The sequence below is a fragment of the Ursus americanus genome, chromosome 8 (genome assembly GCF_024610735.1).
Source record: "Ursus americanus isolate L20-20 chromosome 8, mUrsAme1.1.p, whole genome shotgun sequence".
Taxonomy (NCBI): domain Eukaryota; kingdom Metazoa; phylum Chordata; class Mammalia; order Carnivora; family Ursidae; genus Ursus; species Ursus americanus.
The window spans coordinates 16,666,430-16,688,455 of record NC_142134.1 but is presented as its reverse complement, the minus strand read 5'-3'; the positions used below and the strand labels follow the sequence as shown (position 1 = coordinate 16,688,455).

The following is a 22,026-nucleotide window of genomic DNA, read 5'->3' as shown; positions in this document are numbered from 1 at the left end:
CCTACATAATACTGTTTTAGAACAACTATATTTACCTTTTTAACAAAATCAAAGGCACCCAGTGTCAGAAAGATATCTCCAACTAATACTAGTGTCTTCAAGTTGGAAAGCCCTTTGTATTTTGTAAAATTGTATAAATATTTGTAACAATGTAATGTTAACCTTCTTAACTGATTCAGTGCCAATCAGTTCCATTGTTTCTCTGATTATCTTAAATCGGATTCTGCAATTCAAGTCACCAGGATATCAAAGAAATAAAAATTCAGTCTTAGCCTTTGTTCTTCCTCATATCATCTTTCCCACTCCCAAACCGGGGGCTATGTTAAAAATTCATAGAAGGGACTCAGTCTTTAACTCATAGCAGCCTGAAACGATCAATGCTCCCTCTACATAGTGCCCTGCTGATGGATGGTTCTGCTGCTTCTGTGCCAGGAACACTGGGGGCTTTGGACCTTTGTCCAGTCTCGAAGCCCAGAGGTCTAGCGACAGGCCCAGAGCTGTGTCATGTCACCATTCTCCTCCAGGTTCTCTCCCTGGGACATTTGAAGCCTCACTATTTCTGTAACTTTTGTGACCTTGAGGGCAGCAACTTTGGTCTCTAATCCACTATGCATTGTTCTTTATCTCTGTCTCTCACCACCGCACACCCCCTCCCCCAAACAATTTTCCCCTCCATGGGCTTCATAACCACAGGCTTGATCTGTCTTTCTCTTTGAGCCAGAGAGGTTTTCCTTCCTAATGAACTAACTCTAATACATATTTTTATTTACTTGTTGAGAGTTTTGCATATTTGTTTCTTCCTGTAATGAAAGAGACAGGATGTTTCAGCATTCTTGTATTTTCCCCTATTCCAAAAATTTGCTGCTTATTTTAGCGTGATACTTCTGAAAACAGTGTATAGCAGGCATCAACATAAAGCAAGATTCTCAATGTTAAGTAAGTCCTAAGGGTGATCAATGGACATTTTCAGACCTTACCATTCTAACTCAGTATCTCCTTACACAGTGACTCTGCCTCTCTGATCAGCACTGTTTTCTTAGCTTCCTTTCAACAGCTTTAACCATTCTGCCACATTACCCTTTTCTGGTTCACTGTGAATCCTTCAGTCACTGACATCTTATTTTCTCGGATCCTCCTTCAGTTGCTCGGGCAGAAGTTATTGTTCCAGTTTCTTCAGGTAAAAAAAAATTACGCTGTTGGTTGCCAGAGTTTCTTAGCCTATCCCAGGGAGAGGTAGACTGAAGGCTACATTTCTAGATATTCTAAGGTATTACCTCCATCCCATCTCCCCTCTTCCCCTGTTTGTAATATTTTATTCCTAAATGTTATCAGAGAAGAGGAAGATCAAGATAAATCATCCTGACGGTGGGAACTATGAATCTACCATTAAAGGGAGTTGGCCCTGGTGAGGCAGCTCTTTCCCGGTCTTGTTCTGAGATTCTGAATGATACTTTTCTTTCTTGTTCTGCAATCTAAATGTCCATATGGTAGTAATTATCTGCTTTAATTATGAAAGGAAAAGATTAAAAGGAATAGCAATTAAGTAAAGCAAAAAAAAGAAAAAGAAAAAAGAAAAGGCTTTCTTTGATGAGAGAAGTTATGTGATTTGGAAGATTAATATGTAGACAGAAAACAAGCTTTTTGTTACACATGAACTGGAGACCATGGCTTCTTGGAAGTCACTGAAAGGGCTGTTGCAGAATCATCGTAGAATCATTCATATAGTCTCTCCTACTTTCATCACATTTAAGGTGAGTTGCTATCATAAGCCGTGGGTAGAAAATCATTAAAGAAACTCTGTTATAGTTTTGGAGAAATGCCAGCACTAGGATTGACAGGTCTAGAACAGAAGGAACATTCTAGTAATACAGTGACAAACAGGTTCAAAGACAGATTTTCTAGTCTGTTTCTGTGTCTGGTGTAAGAAAGTGGTCCAGTTTCATTCTTCTGCATGTTTCTGTCCAGGTTTCCCAGCACCATTTGTTGAAGAGACTGTCTTTTTCCCATCGGATATTCTTTCCTACTTTGTCAAAGATTAATTGACCGTGTAATTGTGGGCTCATTACTGGGTCGTCTATTCTGTTCTGTTGATCTGTGTGCATATTTTTGGGCCAGTACCATACTGTTCTGACCAATATAACTTTGTAATATAACTTAGGTCTGGAATAGTGATGCCTCTAGCTTTGCTTTTCTTTTTCAAGGCTGGTGGGGCTATTCAGGGTATTTTGTGGTTCCATCCAGATTTTAGGATTGTTTGTTCTAGTTCTACAAAAAATGCTGGGTGTTGAGTTGTATAAGTTCTTTTTTTGTTGTTGTTTTTTTAAAGATTTTATTTATTCATTTGAGAGAGAGAGGCAGAGAAAGCACACAAGCAGGGGGAGAGGCAGAGGGAAATGGAGAAGCAGACTCCCTGCTGAGCCAGCTGGGAGCCTGATGTGGGGCTTGATCCCAGGACCTGGAGATCATGACCTGAGCTGAAGGCAGACGCCTAACCATCTGAGCCACCCAGGAGCCCTGAGTTGTATAAGTTCTTTATTACATAGTTTGGATACTAACCCTCTATCAGATATGTCATTTGCAAATATCTTCTCCCATTCCATATATTCATATGTTGCCTTTTAGTCTTATTGTTTCTTCACTGTGCAGAAGTTTTTATTTTGATGTAGTCCCAATGACTTATTTTTGCTTTTATTTCTCTTGCCTCAGGAGACATATCTAGAAAACAGTTGCTACAGTCAATGTCAGAGACATTACTGCCCATGCTCTCTTCTAGGATTTTTATGGTTTCAGGTCTCACATTTAGGTATTTAATCCATTCTGAGTTTATTTTTGTGTGCGGTGTAAGAAAGTGGTCCAGTTTCATCCTTTGCATGTTGTCCAGTTTTCCCAACATCATTTCTTGAAGAGACTGTCTTTTTCCTATTGGTTCTTCTTTCCTGCTTTGTCGAAGATTAATTGACTGTATAGTTGTGGGTTTATTTCTGGATTTTCTTTTCTGTTCCATTGATCTATGTGTCTGTTTTTGTGCCATTATCATACTGTCTTGATGACTAAAGCTTTGTAATATAACTTGAAGTCCAGAATTGTGATGCCTCCAGCTTTGTTTTTCTTTTCAAGATTGCTTTGGCTATTTGAAGTCTTTTGTGGTTCCATACAAATTTTAGGATTGTTTGTTCTAGTTCTATGAAAAATGCTGTTCATAGTTTGATAGGGATTGCATTTAACGTGTAGCTTGCTTTGGGTAGTATAGACATTTTAACAATATGTGTTCTTCCAATCCATGAGTATGGGATATCTTTCCATTTCTTTGTGTCATCTTGAATTTCTTTTATCAGTGCTGTAGTTTTCAGAGTACAGGTCTTCCACTTCTTTGGATAGGTTTATTACTGTATCTTACTGGTTTTGGTGCAATTGTAAATGGGATCGTTTTCTTAATTTCTCTTTTGGCAGTTTCATTATTGGTGTATAGAATTGCAATGAATTTCTGTACATTGATTTTGTATCCTGCAACTTTACTGAAGTCATTTATCAGTTCTAGCTGTTTTTTGATGGAGTCTTTCGGGTTTTCTATATATAGTGTCATGTCACCTGCGAATAGTGAAAGTTTTACTTCTTCGTTGCTGATTTGGATGCATTTTATTTCTTTTTGTTGTGTCTTTGCTGTGGCTAGGACTTCCAGTAGTATGTTGAATAAAAGTGGTGAGAGTGGACATCCTTATCTTATTCCTGACAGGGGAAAAGCTCTTAGGTTTTCCCCATTTAGGATGATATTTGCTGTGGGTTTTTCATAGATGACCTTTATGATGTTGAGATATGTTCCCTCTAAAACCACTTTGTTGTGGGTTTTTATCACGAGTGGATGTTGTACTTTATCATATGCTTTTTCTGCATCTATTGAAATGAACTTAGAGTTCTTACCCTTTCTCTTATTGATGTGATGTATTACGTTGATTGATTTGTGAAAATTGAACCACTCTTGCATCCCAGGTGTAAGTCCCACTTGATCATGGGGAATGAATTTTTTAAATATATTGTTAGATTCTGTTTGCTAGTATTTTGTTAAGGATTTTGGATCTATGTTCATCAGAAATATTGTCTTGTAGGGTTTTTTTTGTTTTTTGTTTGTTTGTTTGTTTGTTTGTTTTTTGTAGTGTCTTTATCTGGCTTTGGTATCAGGGTAACACTGGCCTCATAGAATGAATTTGGAAGTTTTCCTCCCTCTTCTATTTTTTGGAACAGTTTGAGAAGAATAGGAATTAACTCTTCTTTAAATATTTGGTAAAATTAACCTCTGAAGCCGTCTGGTGCTAGACTTTTGTTTGTTGGGAGTTTTTTGGTTACTGGTTTAATTTCATTGTTGATAAATGATCTGTTCAAATTTTCTATTTCTTCCAGCTTCGGTTTTGGTAGGTTATTTCTTTCTAGGAATTTATCCATTTCTTCCAGGTTGTACAATTTGTTGCCATATAATTTTTCATAATATTTTCTTACATTGTTGGTATTTCTGTGGTATTGGTTATTATTCCTCCTTCTTCATTTGTGAGTTTACTTATTTGAGTCCTCTCTTACTCTCACTTTCTCTCTTTTCGGTTAAGTCTGGCTAGACATTTATCAATTTTGTTTACCTTTTCAAAGAACCAGTTCCTGGTTTCATTGATCTGGTTTTTAGTTTCTGTTTCGTTTATTTCTGCTCTCATCTTTATTTGTTCCTTCCTTCTTCTGGTTCTACGTTTTGTTTATTCTTTCTCTAGCTCCTTTAGGTGTAAGGTTGGGTTGTTTATTCTTGAGGTAGTCCTGTATTGCTACATCCTTCCCTCTTAGAGCTGCTTTGCTACATCCCAGAGATTTTGGACCATTGTGTTTTCATTTTCATTTGTTTCCATATACTTTATAATTTTTTCTTTGATATCTTGGTTGACCCATTTATTGTTTAGTAGCATGTTATTTAACCTCCATGTATTTGTGGTCTTTCCCCATTTATTCTTGTTATTGACTTCTAGTTTCATAGCCTTGTGGTCCAAAAAGATGCATGGTATATTTTGATCTTTTTCAATTTGTTGTAGCTTGTTTTGTGGCCTAATATATGATCTATTCTGGAGATTATTGCATGTGCGCTTGAAAAGAATTCTGCTGTTTTAAGATGAAATGTTCTGAATATATCTGTTAAATCCCTCTGTTCCAATGTGTCATTTGAAGTCATTGTTTCCTTTCTGATGTTCTGTTTAGATGATCTGTCCATTGATGTAAGTGAGGTGTTAAAGTCCCCTACTATTATTGTAATATTATCGATTAGTTTCTTTATATTTATTATTAACTGTCCTATGTATTCGGCTGCTCCCATGTTGGATGAATAAATATTTACAATTGTTATATCTTCTTGTTGTATTAGCCCCTTTTTTTATTATATAGTGTCCTTCTTTGTCTCTTGTTAGTCCTTGCTTTAAAGTCTATTTTGTTCAGTATGAATATTGCTATCCTAGCTTTCTTTGACATCCATTTGCATTTTAATTACAATATATCTTGGTGTGGTCTGCTTTTGTTGATTTTATTTGGGGTTCTCTGTGCCTCCTGGATCTGAATATCTGTTTCAACCCCCAGATTAGGGAAGGTTTCAGCTTTTATTTCTCCAAAGAAATTCTCTGCCTGCTTTTCTCTCTTCTTCTTCTGAGACCCCTATAATACAAATGTTACTACATTTGATGGAGTCACTGAGTTCTCTAAGTCTATTCTCGTTTTGTGTCATTCTTGTTTCTCTCTCTTGTTCAGCTTGATTACTTCCCATTGCTCTGTCTTCTAGGTCATTAATTCATTCCTCTGCTTCCTCCAGGCTGATGGTCATTCCATCAAGTATGTTTCTCATTTTGTTTATTGAGCCTTTTATCTCCACTATGTTATTCCTTATCTCCGTGTTAATGGTCTTACTGATGTCCTCCACTCTTTTCTCAAGTCCAGAGAGTATCCTTATGATCATTGCTTTCAATTCTACATCAGGCATGTTACTTTTCTCTGTTTCACTTAGATCTCTGGCCATGGCCTTCTCCTTTTCCTTCATTTGGGACAAAATCCTCTGTCTTCTCATTTTGTCTAAGTCTCTGTGCCTCTTTCTCTGTATTAGGAAAGTCAGCTACATCTCCTGTTCTTGAGGGTAATGGCTTTATGAAGAAGTGGTCCTGTAGTGCCCTGCAGTGTAGTGTCCCCTGTTCCCCAGGGTCTGGCACTTCCGGGAGTGTCTCCAATGTGTGTTGCATGTGCTCTGCCATTGTGTCCTGGCTACTTTGTCCTTCAGGTTAGTCATCTGGAGAGGCTGTCTTTGCCTGTCATGGACAGTCTTTGGTCCCCTGGCCTGAATGTGATGCATTTTAACTAGGTGTGCTCTGGCCTGCTTGTGAAATGAGACCTGTCGGTGCTGCCACCAGAACGAAGGCCTAGGAATATTCCCCCATCAGGAGATGCCATGTTGGCAGGGGTCAGGACCAGTCTTCTGGGGGAGTGGAGCCTGCCGCACTGGGACTAAGGCAAGCATGACTTGGAAGAGCAGTTCCACTGGAGCATGAGGGGTGGGGTTGGGTCTTGATATAGGCAGCTTAGGTAACAAGTATTGGCGCCATGCTGGTTCCTGCAGGTGGCCCTGTGCTTAGGCTGAGGGACTGCGGAAGGAAATGGCACCTGCTAGTTCCTTTTTTTCTGGAGGGTTCTCTCCATGAACATTGCTTCTCCAGGACACACTCTGAGATGAGCATCTAACCTTCCCACTGTGTGCCCCAGGCACTCTTCAGATCATTGTTTCCATGCTGTATGTCTGCAAGTTGTTTGCCTGCCTTCTCATCAAGAATAGCTCCAATGCTTATGGGCTGTATCCCAGCCAAGCCAAATGACCTTTAAAACTCCAGGCTTTAAGCCCCACTGATTGCAAGAACTCACAATATTCACACCTTCTTACTTTCCAAGACAAATGCAATGAGGATTCCTTTTCCCCATGTGCTCTCCTGTGTGCTAGTCTGTCTCTTGCCCTTCTTGGTGACTGTGGCTCCCTCCCCACTGCAGTGTCATGATTCATTTCTCTCTCAAGCCTTATCTCCATACTTCCTATCTTCTTCAGTGTGGCCTCTTCTCTGCCTTTAGTTATGGAGTGTGTTCTACTGGTCTTCAAGGCGATTCTGGGGTATTTAGGATGATGTGATAGTTATCTAGTTGTATTCATGGGATGAGGGCCTAGGGTCCTCCTGCCTCCTACTCTGCCACTATTTTCCTTCCTCCTCCCCATTGTTGACACTATTAACATTTTTTGGATTTCTGTATTAGTATTGAAAGGAGTTTAAATTCAAAAACAAAGTGAACTTTTCCATTTGAACAGAGATGAAAATGAAGATATTATATAAAATTAAGAAAAGAAATAATCTCATCTAGCTAGTTATATTGAGATTCATGTATCAAGGTGTTAATGGCATAACCAGTAAATGTATTATTCATGTGAGTCATTAAATAAGTGTTTCAGGTAAGACAGAGAATTGCCTTATTTCATTCAAGGCTTAGTCACTTATAAAATGTGACAATGCGACTGAATATATTTATACATATAGAAGTTTATCTACCATTCTTTGCTAAAGAACCCCTCCTCGTTTTTCAGCTATAGAATTTACTGCAGGACCTCCAGTGATCAGTTCTAACATCTATTATTATTGCATAAAGTTTCTGGCTCACAGAACATTCAGCAGAGGCAGTCCTAGAAGAAAAGGAAGCTTTTAGTAGAATGATGGGACTTTTCAAACCAGAGGAGTGATGAGTGTAGAAGTAGGTTAATTCTGGGTTGGGGGGAGAGGGGGCAGATGGTAAAGATAGACTGCAAAGAGCAGGGAACACGTGTGTCTAGCTATGAGATCTCTCTTTCTCTCATTTTCCTATATTCAACCCCTGGCATTGAAATATCAACTCTGGTCCCCCAAAGATATTTTGAAAGTATATGGTCTTTGGAGTTAAATCCTGATTCATCACCTGCTAAGTATGTAATTTTGGGCAAGCCACTTAAATTTTTGAGACTCAATTTTCCTCATCTGTAACATGAGGATTATAAAGTGAAATAAAGTGGGTCTATCTCTCAGGGCTATTGGGAGGACAATAAAAATATATGTAACATCCTTGGAATATAACCAATGCTCCAATAAATTATAGGCATTATTACTGAAGTCTTTTAAAAAATTTCAGCTTTGCCTTTCATATAAATGAATTACCAACTTTGTTAGACAATATCTTCTCAATCTTTAATTTTCAGCACAAAATAGCTCTGTGACTTTGAAAAATGCCCTTATCCTTTATATGATTCAATTTTTTTTACACAGGAAATAACAGGGATCATATCTTGAGTAACATTGGGTTCTGCAAGACCATGGTGCTAATAGCAGGGTATCCACTCTGTTCTTGATCATAATTAAAGCAAGGTACAGGCATATGCATCACTGTGTTTCGTAATGCAATACAGCACAGTCCTTAGCAGCATGGACTCTGGGACCAGATGACCTGCATTTCTGTTTATAGCTCCTCACCTAATAAGGCTGAGTGATCTAGGCAAGTCACTTTGCTCTTCTCTGCCTCAGTTTCTTCCTTTTCTGGACTTTCTCTGCACAATTTAATTTTCCAGTGATATGATAGAGAAAATCATTTGTTGTCCAACTTCCATTGTCTCATATTCTAGTGGTGCTCTTCTTTCCTAATGTCATAAATAGTCACAATGCAAATATTAAAGTGTTAACCACAAGCTAGCTAAACACCAACACTTCATTCTCTCACCCTAATCAAACAAAAAAATGTTTCTAGAGTGTCATTTTTCTTTCAGTTATAGAGCTATAAGATTATTATAATAAACGTTCCCTGGAAATTTGAGGTATTGTCACAAGAAATTAAATGTTATTAAAATTATTAACACAGAGAAGAGAGTATGAAGATCCCTTAATCAATACCTCCTCAGTATTTCCATATTCATGAAAGGTTTGGAGCACCTCTCTTCCCTCATTAACACTCTGCTATTGGGAACAGGAAAAAATATTGTTTAATGAATATCATTAACTTAATAATAAGATAGGAATTTGAACTACATGGCCACTGGCATCTTTTCTAATGCTGAGATCCTATGATTTTTATGTCTTTCTTGAAAAGTTTATTGGCTATTAAAAATGGCAGCATCTGCAATGATCTCTAGATATATAACTAGTGTGGGTCAAAAGATTTTGTCCCAAGATGCTGAGTTGCAAATGCTATAAAATACTTTTTAATAAAATTTTTAAAATTATGCAAATTTTAAAGCTTCTTTTCCTGCTAGCAGATATTTTTCTATTATTGCTCATCCTAGGGGTGAGTTTACCCCAGAATTTGAGATCTTGAAGCTGGTAAATATAGATGGAGACAGTCTTACATAGAGAGACTTAGTATGCAAGGAGGGTACCCTGTTACCTACCACCTCCGCTGCCTCTTATCTTCATGCTACTTGATCTTCATGACAAATTTCTAGATTGGTTCTACTCTGAAATTTCATTTTTCTAACATTCAGGATCACAGCAGGGTGTGATTAGTTTTACCATCAAAAGAACTTCAAGTAGGTGTCAACAGATCCCTTTAAATACACCCTCCTGCTTCTAGTATTATTGAAACCATAACATTCAGAACTTTCTTGAGAAAGTAAAAACTCTTATAATACATTTTTCATTAGGGGGCAATAGGGCTCCACTTTTAGCTTCTCTCCCTACGCTGGGTCCTCTTCCTCCTCAGTTAAATCTGCTGTTTTCTTCTCTACAGCCAGTTAACATTTATTGATCCCATTGGGGGTAGAGATGTTTCTTATCTCCACTATTGCCTGTGCCCATTTGTTCATTCCTAGTGTTGCCCTCTCTCTCAACACATCACAGTAGCCCTCTTCAAACAGATTGTTTGTCATTACATAGATTCTTTTTTGTTGTTGTTTTAATGGGAAATGTCATGGGACTTTGGAGGAAAGTAGTTATCAGAAGAAATATTTTGAGAACCACTCTTTAGCCGGTTTGAAAAGTTGTGCACCTGCAGGAGCTGTATGGAAATGCTTATGAATTCAATGTTTCAGCATCATTCCTTTATATTTGGTTTTATGAATAAGTATTAGAATGAACTACTAATAATATGCCTTTATATTCTGTTATTATTTATACTTGCCTAGCAGCAAAAGCTATGGAGTTCATTTTAAAATCAAAGAAAATTAATATAACACCAAATTTGCAAAATTTAGAGCAGCTTAACATATAATGACTGTTCCTTAGATTCTCAGTTGACACGTCATCTCAACATCTACTATCTGATCATTGGACAGGTAAGGAAATTGAGACCTAGGAAGGAGAAGTGATTTGCCCAGGGCTGCTCAGTTGATAAGTGGCAGAGTTCACCATGAAAATTTAAAAAGGAAAATATATAGCTACGATTTAACCGTCGAAAAGTAAAATGCTCAATTTATGTGGATTTAGTCTTGCTCTTTCTCCAGTTCAAGTGTTATTTCAGCAAACAAATAAACAGATAAGTAAAGCAGTAACAGGTGGAATGAATTTTAGGCGGAGTTCAAATATTCTTCGCTGACCTTAAGACTTCTGTCCACAGTGAGGACCCAAGTTGACCATTTAATTAGCAGGCTGATGCCTGTTTATTTTCTTATAATCCTGAGTTCTCCACCAACTGGCTCCTAGGTCATAAAAATATATGGAACACAAACAAAAGTGCAAGTAAGGCCCAGGTAATATCAGCAATGCAATCTCACCCCTAGGTGCCCTGCTCACCTCAATGAAATTTGTATTGACATTACAGAAGAGACCGCTTTAAAATATGTGCTAAATCAAGATAATTTCTTAGAAGACAACAGATTTTCTTGATCACATATATACTTTAGTTCACCATTCTGCTTTTTGAAATAAGTGGTTATCCCCAAATTATAATTATGTTGTCATGAATGTATATATCATGCTATTTACATTTGCACCATATCCATTCTCTATATTTCAGGTTACTTACATACCTGTCATTTCCTCTATCTCCTTTTTAAATATTTTAAAAATGAGTGAGACCAACTACTCTATATTTTCCTTGTATTGTAATACTGGAATATCTAGAATTTTTTTATGTGTGCCCACAAATATTTTTAATACAAATGGTGAGGGTAATGGTGATAAAAGGTCTGGAGCCTGAATTTTTCTGCATGCAGAGATTATAACATGGTGAATTAGCTTTATCAAAAAATACATTTATACGGGCACCTGGGTGGCTCAGTCGTTAAGCTTCTGCCTTTGGCTCAGGTCATGATCCCAAGGTCCTGGGATTGAGCCCCATGTCGGACTCCCTGCTCGGTGGGGAGCCTGCTTCTCCCTTTCCTGCTTCCCCTGCTTGTGTTCCCTCTCTGTCTCTCTCTGTCAAATAAATAAATAAAATCTTTAAAAAAAGAAATACATTTATAAAAATTATTCCCAAACATGCTTGCTTGCTTTCCTTCCTTCCTTCCTTCCTTGTTTCTTTCTTTCTACTACATTGTAGTAATGGCCCCTGTAAAACACTAGAAAATGGAAGATCAGGAAGAAAATAAACTTACTATAATCTCAGTATCTAGAGATAAAAACTATTAACATTATAATACAATTTTTCAGAATTTTTCTATATTATTAAATATATATTACAAAATTCAGGTAACATTGTACACACTATTTTCTAATATGCTTTATTCAACAAATGTACTATAAAGCATCTAAAAATTCTTACCTAAATAGTGTTCTAAATTTCAGTCATTATTCTGTGGCATATATTGAGAAAGAAGAACAAAGCTGGGGATATCATAATTCCTGATTTCAAGATATACTACAAAGCTGTAGTAATCAAAACAGTATGGTATTGGCACAAAAATAGACATATAGATCAATAAAATAGGATAGGAAGTCCAGAAATAAGCCCATGCTTATATGGTCAGTTAATCTACAACAAAGGAGGTAAGAATATACAGTGGGGAAAAGACAGTCTTTTCAATAAATGGTGTTGGGAAACCTGGACATCTATATGCAAAATAATAAAACTGGACCACTTTCTTACACCATACACAAAATTAAACTGAAAGTGGATTAAAGACTTAAATAAAAGACTGAAAACCATGAAGCTTCTAAAAGAAAACATGGACAATAAACTCTTGGACATTGGTCTGAGCAATATATATATATATATATATATATATATATATATATATATATATATATATAAATAATATATGTAGCAAATATATTTATTTGGATCTGTCTCCTCAGGCAAGGGAACAAAAGAAAAAAATAAACAATTGAGACTACATCAAAATAAAAAGCTTCTGCACAGGGAAGGAGACCATCAACAAAAGAAAAAAAGCAAGCCAAGCTACTGAATGAGAGATATTTGCAAACGTTATATATGATTAGGGGCTAATATCCAAAATACATAAAGAACTCATTTAACTCAATATCAAAAAAACAAACAATCTGATTAAAAAATGGGCAGAGGACCCAAATAGACATTTTTTCCAAAGACATCCAGATGGCCAACAGACACATGAAAAGATGCTCAACATCATTCATCATCAGGGAAATACAAATCAAAACCACAATGAGGCATCACCTCACACCTGTCAGAATGGCTAGAAAGAAGACAAGAAATAGCAAGTGTTAGCAAGGATGTGGAGAAAGGGGAACTCTTGTGCACTCTTGGCGGGAATGCAAAATGGAGTCACCACTAAGGAAAAGTGTATGGAGTTTCCTAAAAAAATTAAAAGTAGAAGTACTGTGTGATCCAGCAATTTTACTTCTTGGTATTTATCTGAAGCAAATGAGAATACATATTCAAAAAGACATGTGCACCCCTATGTTCATTGCAGCATTATTTACAATAGCCAAGATATGGTAAGCAACCTAAGTATCCACCAATTATGAACGAATGGATAAAGATGTTATCTCCATCTCTCTCTCTCTCTCTCTCGCACACACACACACCCTAGAATATTACATAGCCATAGAAAATATTACATAGCCATTTGCAGCAGCATGGATGGATCTAGAGGGTGTAATGCTAAGTAAAATAAGTCAGACAGAGAAAAACAAATACTGTATGATTCCACTTATATGTGGAATCTAAAAACAAAACAAAACAAAACAAAACAGACAAACAAACAGAAACAGATTCTTGAATACAGAGAACTAACTGGTGGTTGCCAGAGGGGAGGGAGTGGGGAGATTGGACAAAAGAGGTGAAAGGGATTGAAAGGTACAAACTTCAATTTATAAGACATCATTAGTCACGGGGACAAAAAGCAGGGCATAGGGAATGTAGTAAATAATAATGTAATAACTAAAAAATAATAGTAACTATAAACACTCAGGAATTCCCTCCCCTCTAGTCACAAAGGGATAATATTCAGGGTTTTCCCCCCTTTTGTATACTCTTAAGTATTTCTTTTTCAAAAGCCTCCTAAATGTATTTAGGAAAGCTTTCAGTAAAACCAGCACGGTGATTCTTCTCAGAGTAGAAAAGGCATTAGTAGGTACGTCATTTTGCAGCCAGGAAAAATTACCGTCCAATAAAAAACAAAATTATGTTTAAAAATATAGTAAATTAAGGGGCACCTAGGTGGCTCAGTTGGTTGTCTGACTCTTGATTTTGTTTCAGGTCATGATCTCAGGGGGGTGAGGTTAAGCCCTGCCTTTGGCTCCATGCTGGGCATGGAGCCTGCTTAAGATTCTCTCTCTCTGCCTCGCCCTCCCGCTGCCCCTCTCCACTGGCTTGAGTGCACATGCACAAGAGCGCATGAGCTCGCTCTCTCTCTCTCTCTCTCTCAAAAATAGAAATAAAAATAAATTAAAAATATAGTAAATTAAGACTGCTTAGGAAGTGTTCAATTTCATGATTTTAACTATATACGGAGTAAAAGACTTCACATATGTGAAGCAGCCACACAAATTGCTTGAAATGCTAAAAGCTTACACCTTTCAGATTACTCTAAAATTTTTCCCTTAATGATCTTTAATGTTTTAACAGTATTTGCTCTATAGCTAATAGATATTATGGGGGTTGTTTCAAAGGCCTAGGAAAGGAATCAAATTCAAAGGAGCGGCAGGGAAAAATGTGTTAGAGAAATACTTTTTCTCCTCAGTTGCAAATTAGAAACAACTCCATCCCGAACCCTCATGAACCCAGTCCCACCCTAAGTGGGAGGGTTCTAAGGATTTCAGGCCAGGCCTTCTTGAGTATGGAGTAGAACACTGCCACTGGACACATCAGGAAGACATCAATATTAGGGAAGGCAACAAGAACCAGACAGAAAGCCAACGCATCTTAATTTACTTTCTTCACCTCTGACTAATGTTGACCTGTGCTTCCAAATGCTTTCGTCTTCATGCATTTGAACTTCAATGCAACTTTCTTTTCAATTCATGCTTCTGAAACTAGGATCTCAAAATCCAAGAGAAGCAAAGAAAGTTTTTTGAGACCAAGAAAGTGAGAAGGCAATGTGCTTTTAGTTTCTGCTATAGAATTACACCCAGGCAAACACTAGCTGTGGTGTTCAAAGCACTAAATACCTTAATGGGACAGTATAATAATTTGAAGAAAGTGCCCAAAACTGTGTTTTCAGTTGGATTATTTCTGACTTGAGAGATAATTGAAAGCTTACTGCAGCTATTTCTTTTCTTTCTTTCTTTCTTTCTTTCTTTCTTTCTTTCTTTCTCTATAGTTGTTGTAGTTATTGTTAATAATTCTGACTGGTTGTTTGCTCATCCTTTCTTCATTCAGAAATAAAATGGATTCGGAAGGAGAGAAAGCAGACTTTTTTTTTTTTGCCATATGTTATATTCGTCATTATCAGCTTCCCAATAGATTCGCTCTTCTTATTTTACTTCCTCTTTAGTTAAGTATGATGCCCTGAGAACACATGTGTTGTGGTGAGTGTCAAAATGTACATTGTAAGCAAAAGTAGCAAGGAAATGACCACCAAATAGCTGAAGGTCCCTGGCCTTCTTTCATGTGGTTTGACTGGTAGTTTAAAATGCCGTGTTTTAGTTTTTTCGTTCGGAATTCAACTTGAACAATTGAGATTAAAGTACCTGAGTTTATTCTTTTTTCCCCCAATATTTATTTTGACTTATTACTAACTTAGTGGCCCCGTTACGTTTCTCTCTTCAATAAAAATACCCAAGACAAAGTAATTCTGTCTGCAAGACTTCCAAATGTATCCTTTTCTTTCTAGGGGTAGACTTGGGAAAAAGGAGAAGGCTAGATTTACGAAGGCATTTTGGATGGTGCACTTTGCAGAGGGAATGTTAAAAGCAGAGGTGAGGTATAATTAGACACTGGCATTCTCAGAAAATATTTTGAAAATATGGAAAAGAGAGATGGAAGTCAGGAATAGAGGGTACCGTATGAATTGGCTTGCACATACATTACAGCTGGGAATGCTACTTAGAAAGGGGAAAGCTGAAATAGATGCTGTGTAGCGCTGTGGTTCAGTCTCTGCCTCTAGCTTTCCAATAAAATTGGTAGAAAGAATCTGGCATTTTATGAACATCCTCAGACCCAGGAGACTGAAAATTATGACTCTTCGGTAACTCCAAGTTACTGCTGAAAAAAATGTCTTTCCTGCTACATTTAATGGTAAGAGATTACCTTGCTTTCTTGTGGACATTCCTCAGGGTCTGGTAATGTAAGCAAATTAAAATACAATAATGCATTGAGTGTACGTTGAAAAACAGAGAAGTGTTCTGCTACAGAGAAAGAGTTGTCAATTTGAAGACAGGCAGGAACAATTTTTTTAAAAAAGAATTATTGGTACATATAAACAAATTTTTTTTCTTGTATCCTGCAACAGCTTTATCATTTAAAAACTCAAAATATGTTTTGCTTTCTGCACCCTTTATGAAGGTTAACTTGGGTAATAAATATCCTCAAGAAGTTTTCTTGGTAATTCGCATTCTTGCCTTCCCTACCCCCACTATTTAAAAACCCAATGTAATTTCCTTTCTCTTTCTGAGAAAGTTATAAGTAAACAAATTTCCTCGGAATATGGGACTCCAGGCCATGCTGACCTCGATGGTAATTCGAGTTCCACCACTCACCAGTCCTGTGTGCAGCCTGTTTCATGTCCTCTGTGAAATGGGAATAATAATGACTGACTTGTAGGATTACTATGAGGATTAACTGAGATACTATCCATGAACTCCCCAGCCCTGTGTATCTTGGGACAGGCGCTCACGTTGTTAGTTCCTTTCTGATTCCCCCTAGTCTCCCTTCTTGGTTCCCCCTACCCCACAACCACCTAATCCCTAAATAACGCATACATAATTGTCTCGGAACATCAGCACGAATGCCCAGAAGCATCTGTTCCTGAATGAACTCAGCACTGAGTCTGGCATTGCACCCCAGCCTTTCCCTTTGTTTAATCCCTTTAGGCATCCCCCCCCCCCCGCCCCAAACATTTGAGTATGCCAGGACACCAGGTGAACTGTGAAACCTGCCATCACGTGAGCTGAGCGTTTTCTCTCAGGGTTTCAGCGGGTCTGGTTCTGCCTCAAGGACCAGATGGAGCTCATGTGGCTCACAATTAACTGACTCTGCACATGTGGTCGCTGCCATCAAGACCCATCACAAGGAGGACAGCAGTTCAAGAAAATCTTGAACTCTATTTATAGACCACTTGAAACAAACAGTGTCCTGTGAAGCCCAAGGAATCTTCCTTAAGCACACAGAAAGTAATTCACCAGTCCCAGTACTAACAGGCAATTGAAGGGAGGAAAATGCAGTAAGTCCATGTTTTTCCAGCACTCTGCAGTTTACAAAGCATTTGCTCCTGCTCGTTTTCCCATTTCACCCTGACACCATTCCAGGAGGTAGACAACCGGTAGTAACAGATGCCCATTTTATAGATTACAAAACTGATGTCTAGGAGGTTCAATGAGTTGCTTGCTTTTGTATGGCTGGCTGGAGAACTGTGGTGGTTGGAGATGGAGGGTAGAGAAAAGGGGTAAAGGAGCGTTATTTTCTGTTAGCGCAATCAACCTAAACTTCAGTAAATATCCATTTACCTGTTAGAAAAAATACACAGGCAAGATAAATAATGTTTCAGAATGTACTTGCAAGCTTAAAATTTTTCCTTCTCCACTTATGATAGGAAAACCAAAATATGAGAAATAAACACCTGGAGAGACTCTCCAGGAAACATTTATGAACATGTTTGTATCTGTCTATAACATATATGTGCAGAATAATTATATTTTAGGCAAGAAATGCGTTCTTGAAATCTCTCCAAATTAAAATGTACATGTGTCAAGACTAATCTTGAAAAAGATGGTAGGAATTTTTATGAGAAATTTTAATTGATTCTCCCAGTCAGCTCTGAATGTATACGTCTTTACCATCTTTTTTACTATGGGGGTGTTTGCATAATTCCAGCATGTGCACAAGGAGCAAGACTTCACTCAAATAGTTTATGGACCAGAAATGCTTTTGCTCTCTACAGAATTATTTTACCTTGATTTTGGCGAATACTTTAATTTTCTAAGACTCCTCTTAAGCCTTGTTACCTGGAAAGGATATGCAAAACCTTTCTGGCCTGAGAAGTATGTCTGGGCAATTTAGAATAGCTGCACTAAAATCTGTGTGTGTGTGTGTGTGTGTGTGTGTGTGAGAGAGAGAGAGAGAGAGAGAGAGAGAGAGAGAGAGAGAGAGTGAGAGAGATTATGGTTTAAAGAGCACTGCTGGGTTAGCAGATTGGCTCAGTGCCATTGGGGGATTTTCAGATTTACCGCTTCTCTATGTTTCAGCTCTGATTTATGCACTTCAGAATCTCTTGAAAGGCAAAGTGTCTGGAGTTTAGGGTCTTTCCTTGACGGTCCCCCCAACTCCCAGATACTCCTTTTGCCCGTGTTCACCTTGTGGCGACCTTGCAGGACTCAGCGTTTTTACCTGAGCTCAGTAGCTGGGGAGCCCACTAGTGCTGGGGAGATGGCAGTGGTTTCCATTCCTGGGTAATGGAGTCATGGGAGAAACTGCAGCGAACCAACCGAGGGTAGGACCGGAGCGGGGCTCCAGTGTGCTTTAAGCGGCTCAGGACAGAGCAGCTGCTCTGTCTCCCAGCCTGCAAGCGCTGCCTGCGTTTGTCACTGACCACTGAAGTGTGTGTTTGTGCAAGGTGAGAGCTGGGTGCTTTCTCGTTAACTTGGAGACAGATTGCCAGGTATTGCTGTTTATTGTGTTTGGTAATTTGGGGATGTTGATATTACCACAAAGCCAGGACCTAGACCGTGTGTGGTTTTTTTATACCCTTGTTTTCTTTCACAATCCATTCAGTTCTCCACAGCGTCCAAATGGTGGCAACGGATTGGACCTAGTCCTGTTCTGACACTGAAATGTGATCACTGTAGTGCCGTTTTCTTGGAGTTTTTCATTAATTGCTGCTGCAATGGATAAGAGCGGTTCATAGACGGAATCCCCGTGCTGATCTGAAAGCACATGAAAACTGCTTCAGACATAAATCTGAATTGCTATTTTTGGGAGTTCTTGTGGTGGTGTATTCTTTGCTTTACCCACATTTTAGTGATTGAAACTTTGCAGAGAGCAGAGTGCCTTGGGCTCTGATCTGGTGATAAAAGTAACATGGGAGTTTCTGGGTTTTTGCTTGTCAAAAAGAAAACTTTTGCTTGGCCATTACTGTGTGTGTGTGTGTGTGTGTGTGTGTGTGTGTGCGCACGCACATTTGCGTGAACATGTGCGATTAAAAAAATTCTCGGGAACCAAAAGAAACCCAAATAATACTTTGCTATATTTTAATGTACTTAAATTAACCAAATCAGCTTCTCAGGCTTTCATTATCGGCATACCTGAATTTTGGAACTTCACATTTTGAGTACACAAGGGCAGTACAGCACTTGTGAAGGTATGTGGGGGCATGGAGTATGTACCCACTAGGAATCCAAAGGAATCCAGAATGTGCTCTGGGTAAGCTGACAGGCCTTAATCTTGCACTGCTCCACTTAACTGAACCTATACAAAATATGAAGGAGGTGCTCTGTGTTATTGTATCTAAATAAATATACAAATTTGTATTTATGAAACACATGCTCTAGAAAAGGGAAACATGGGAATTTGGTATTGTATAAATAGAGCAACAAAAAAATTCAAAAAGCTATAAAATTTTACAAGGAAGGAAAAGATAGTGCATTAAAATGGGGAGTGATTATGATGGGTACCGAAAAGTGCATCAACTGCTCGAGTTTTATGTCTAGGGAAAGAACAATAGCACGTTTAAGGAAATTCAGAGTCAGCAGAAATGAAGCCAGGAGCAAAAATTCTTAATAAAACATGTTGTCAGTCTGTCTCTGAATGTACTCATCTGTCTTAATTAGCTTGAATTCTGTTGCCAAGATTGATAAAGGTAGAATTAAAAAATGCAAATTTAAAAATTTTATTTGATTGGTTTCCATTTGGATAGATTTTTGAAACTAATAAAGTATAATAAGTTATATTAAAATGCAGTGAACATTAGACTTGTTCAAAGCACTTGCTACTAATATACAATCTCAAAATCATTTGTCCCACTTCTGCATTATGTCAGTTAGGAAGAAGGCTCTAATATTCTAAGGTAGAACGTCACCTGTTGTTACACACACTTGGACTGCTGACTTCTTTGGACACTCTCGTCACGGTTTCTTGCTTTGAGACTGTGTTAGGGCACTGTGGAATGGTGAGCATTCGCCTGATTCTAACACTGTCATGCTTTCTTTTTTTTTTTTTAAATGTTTTTTTATTATATTACGTTAGTTACCATACAGTACATCCCCGGTTTCTGATATAAAGTTCGATGACTCATTAGTTGCGTACAACACCCAGTGCACCATGCAATACGTGCCCTCCTTACTACCCATCACTGGTCTATCCCATTCCCCCACCCCCTCCCCTCTGAGGCCCTCAGTTTGTTTCTCATAGTCCATAGTCTCTCATGCTTCATTCCCCCTCCTGATTACCCCCCCTTTCTTTATCCCTTTCTTCTCCTACCGATCATCCTATTTCTTATGTGAGTTAAGAGAAGCGATAGTTTTCATTGACAGATATGGAACTTGAGGTGTACAAAGAATTGATGATTGGCCTTTCCATATTGGAACCTATACTACCCTGGCTTTTCTGCTGCCGTACTCCAAAATGTGGCTGCTTCTTTAAAAGAGTTTAACATGACTTAATTTCTGCAACTGAGAAGATGTGATGGAGGGCCTCTTACCACTGTTTTATAGATACGATAGTATCTGCATCTCTCTGATGATTACAGTACAATATGTTCAAATGGGGTATCCATCTGTACACATGATCACCCTCCGTGCAAAAAGCCTAGAAACGTAGTCATCTGTTTGATGAATCATAATCAATGTAAACAGCCCCCCCCCCAAAAAAAAGCCTTAAATAGTGTCTGCATTTATTCTTTGGATAACTAGCTTACTGTGATATGCAAAGAGGTTTAAAAAAGGTTTAGAGGTGATAGGTACTGACCTCAAAGCTCATGCCAGTCTGTTCAAACACATTTACTTCTTTTTTCTTTAGAGAGTGAGAGAGCACGCAAGCATGGGGTGGGGGTGGGCAGTGGGGAAGGGGAGAGGGAGAGAGAGAATCCTAAGCATGGAGCCTGACACAGGGCTTGATCTCACAACCCTGAGATCATGCATGATCTGAGCTGAAACCAAGAGCTGGACCCTCAACCAACTGAGCCACCGAGGCGCCCCTCAAACACATTTACTTCTATGCAATTAAGCTCTCCTAGTTAAAGGAAAAGATTAGCCTTTATTTATGTATTTGATAAGCATCTCTAATTTTTTAAAAAGCTTACCTTTAAATATATTATGTTCTTGGTTTTTCTCTTCCTTCTTTCAGCTCTATACTTTATTCTAGACTTTAAAATTACAGTCTTATATTATTGAACTTTCTTTCTTTAGACCTACACTCAATCTCTTCACCCTGAGCAAGAAAGCAATTGTGATTTATCTCCTGGGACTGGGGAAAGACCCACCTCCCCTGAAATCAAGAGATTACTGCCCACTCTGAGCAAGAAAATGGGTTGGTTGTTCGGAAAGAATGGCTACCAGGCAGGGAATGGCCATGTCTCTTGTGCCTAGCATTTCAGCTATTCATGTGTTCCTATACGTCTAGTCTGTAACTAGGCTTGGAAACCTTTATCAACATTTGTTGACACATACGAACATAGTTACATTTTCACAAAGACTTTTGGTAAAATGAGATTAGATGTGATTTGTAGCATATGGGGTTTACTTAAAGTGGTATCAGTAGTTTTTATGTCTCTTTACCTTAGTTAAGGTAATTACGTTCTATTCTGCCTACTAACTACCCCCCCCAAGTAGTGTGCATTCAGATGACGTAATGGACACTCATACAACTTTTAACTCTTACTTACAGATTTCTTAGTGTAAACCTGATATCTGGGGACAAGAAACATGGAAAGCAGGGTGTGCGATATGATTATTCCTCTGGTAGAATATCCCTCTGAGGGGCGCCTGGGTGGTACAGCGGTTAGGCGTCTGCCTTCGGCTCAGGGCGTGATCCTGGCGTTCTGGGATCGAGCCCCGCATCAGGCTCCTCTGCTGGGAGTCTGCTTCTTCCTCTCCCACTCCCCCTGCTGTGATCCCTCTCTCGCTGGCTGTCTCTCTGTTGAATAAATAAATAAAATCTTAAAAAAAAAAAAAAAAAAAAGAATATCCCTCTGAGGCCACAAAATGTCCTGACAGTCACTGGGCTCCTTAGTCAGCCACTGTACTTTGAGAACTTGGAGCTCGAGTAAGAGCATATGGCAGCAGGAGATTCTCCATTGGAGAAAGAGACAAAAACATTGTCTACAATCTGCTTAAGAGGTCTCAGTATTTGTCTTGAATCCAGTGTCTACAAAGGAAATGGAATGGATTCAAATCGTGACCGCCTGTCATCCTTGGCCACCATAGGAAATACCCACCAAAGTAACTTATCTCAAATATA

General features: G+C 38.4%; 1 protein-coding gene across 6 annotated transcripts in view; it reads left to right on the top strand.

The window, feature by feature from the left end:
- The window catches only part of ARHGAP24 (Rho GTPase activating protein 24), a 484,542-nt gene that overhangs the window by 309,527 nt on the left and 152,989 nt on the right, over positions 1-22,026 (top strand). Inside the window, exon 1 of one of the 6 annotated variants that reach the window (XM_045791078.2) lies at positions 17,950-18,187. The exons of 4 other annotated variants lie outside the window; for them this stretch is intronic. The gene's annotated coding sequence lies outside the window, so the exon portion shown is untranslated. Of the gene's footprint in view, positions 1-17,949; positions 18,233-22,026 lie in introns of those variants that run through there. One more of the 6 variants, XM_045791070.2, reaches the window with a different exon arrangement.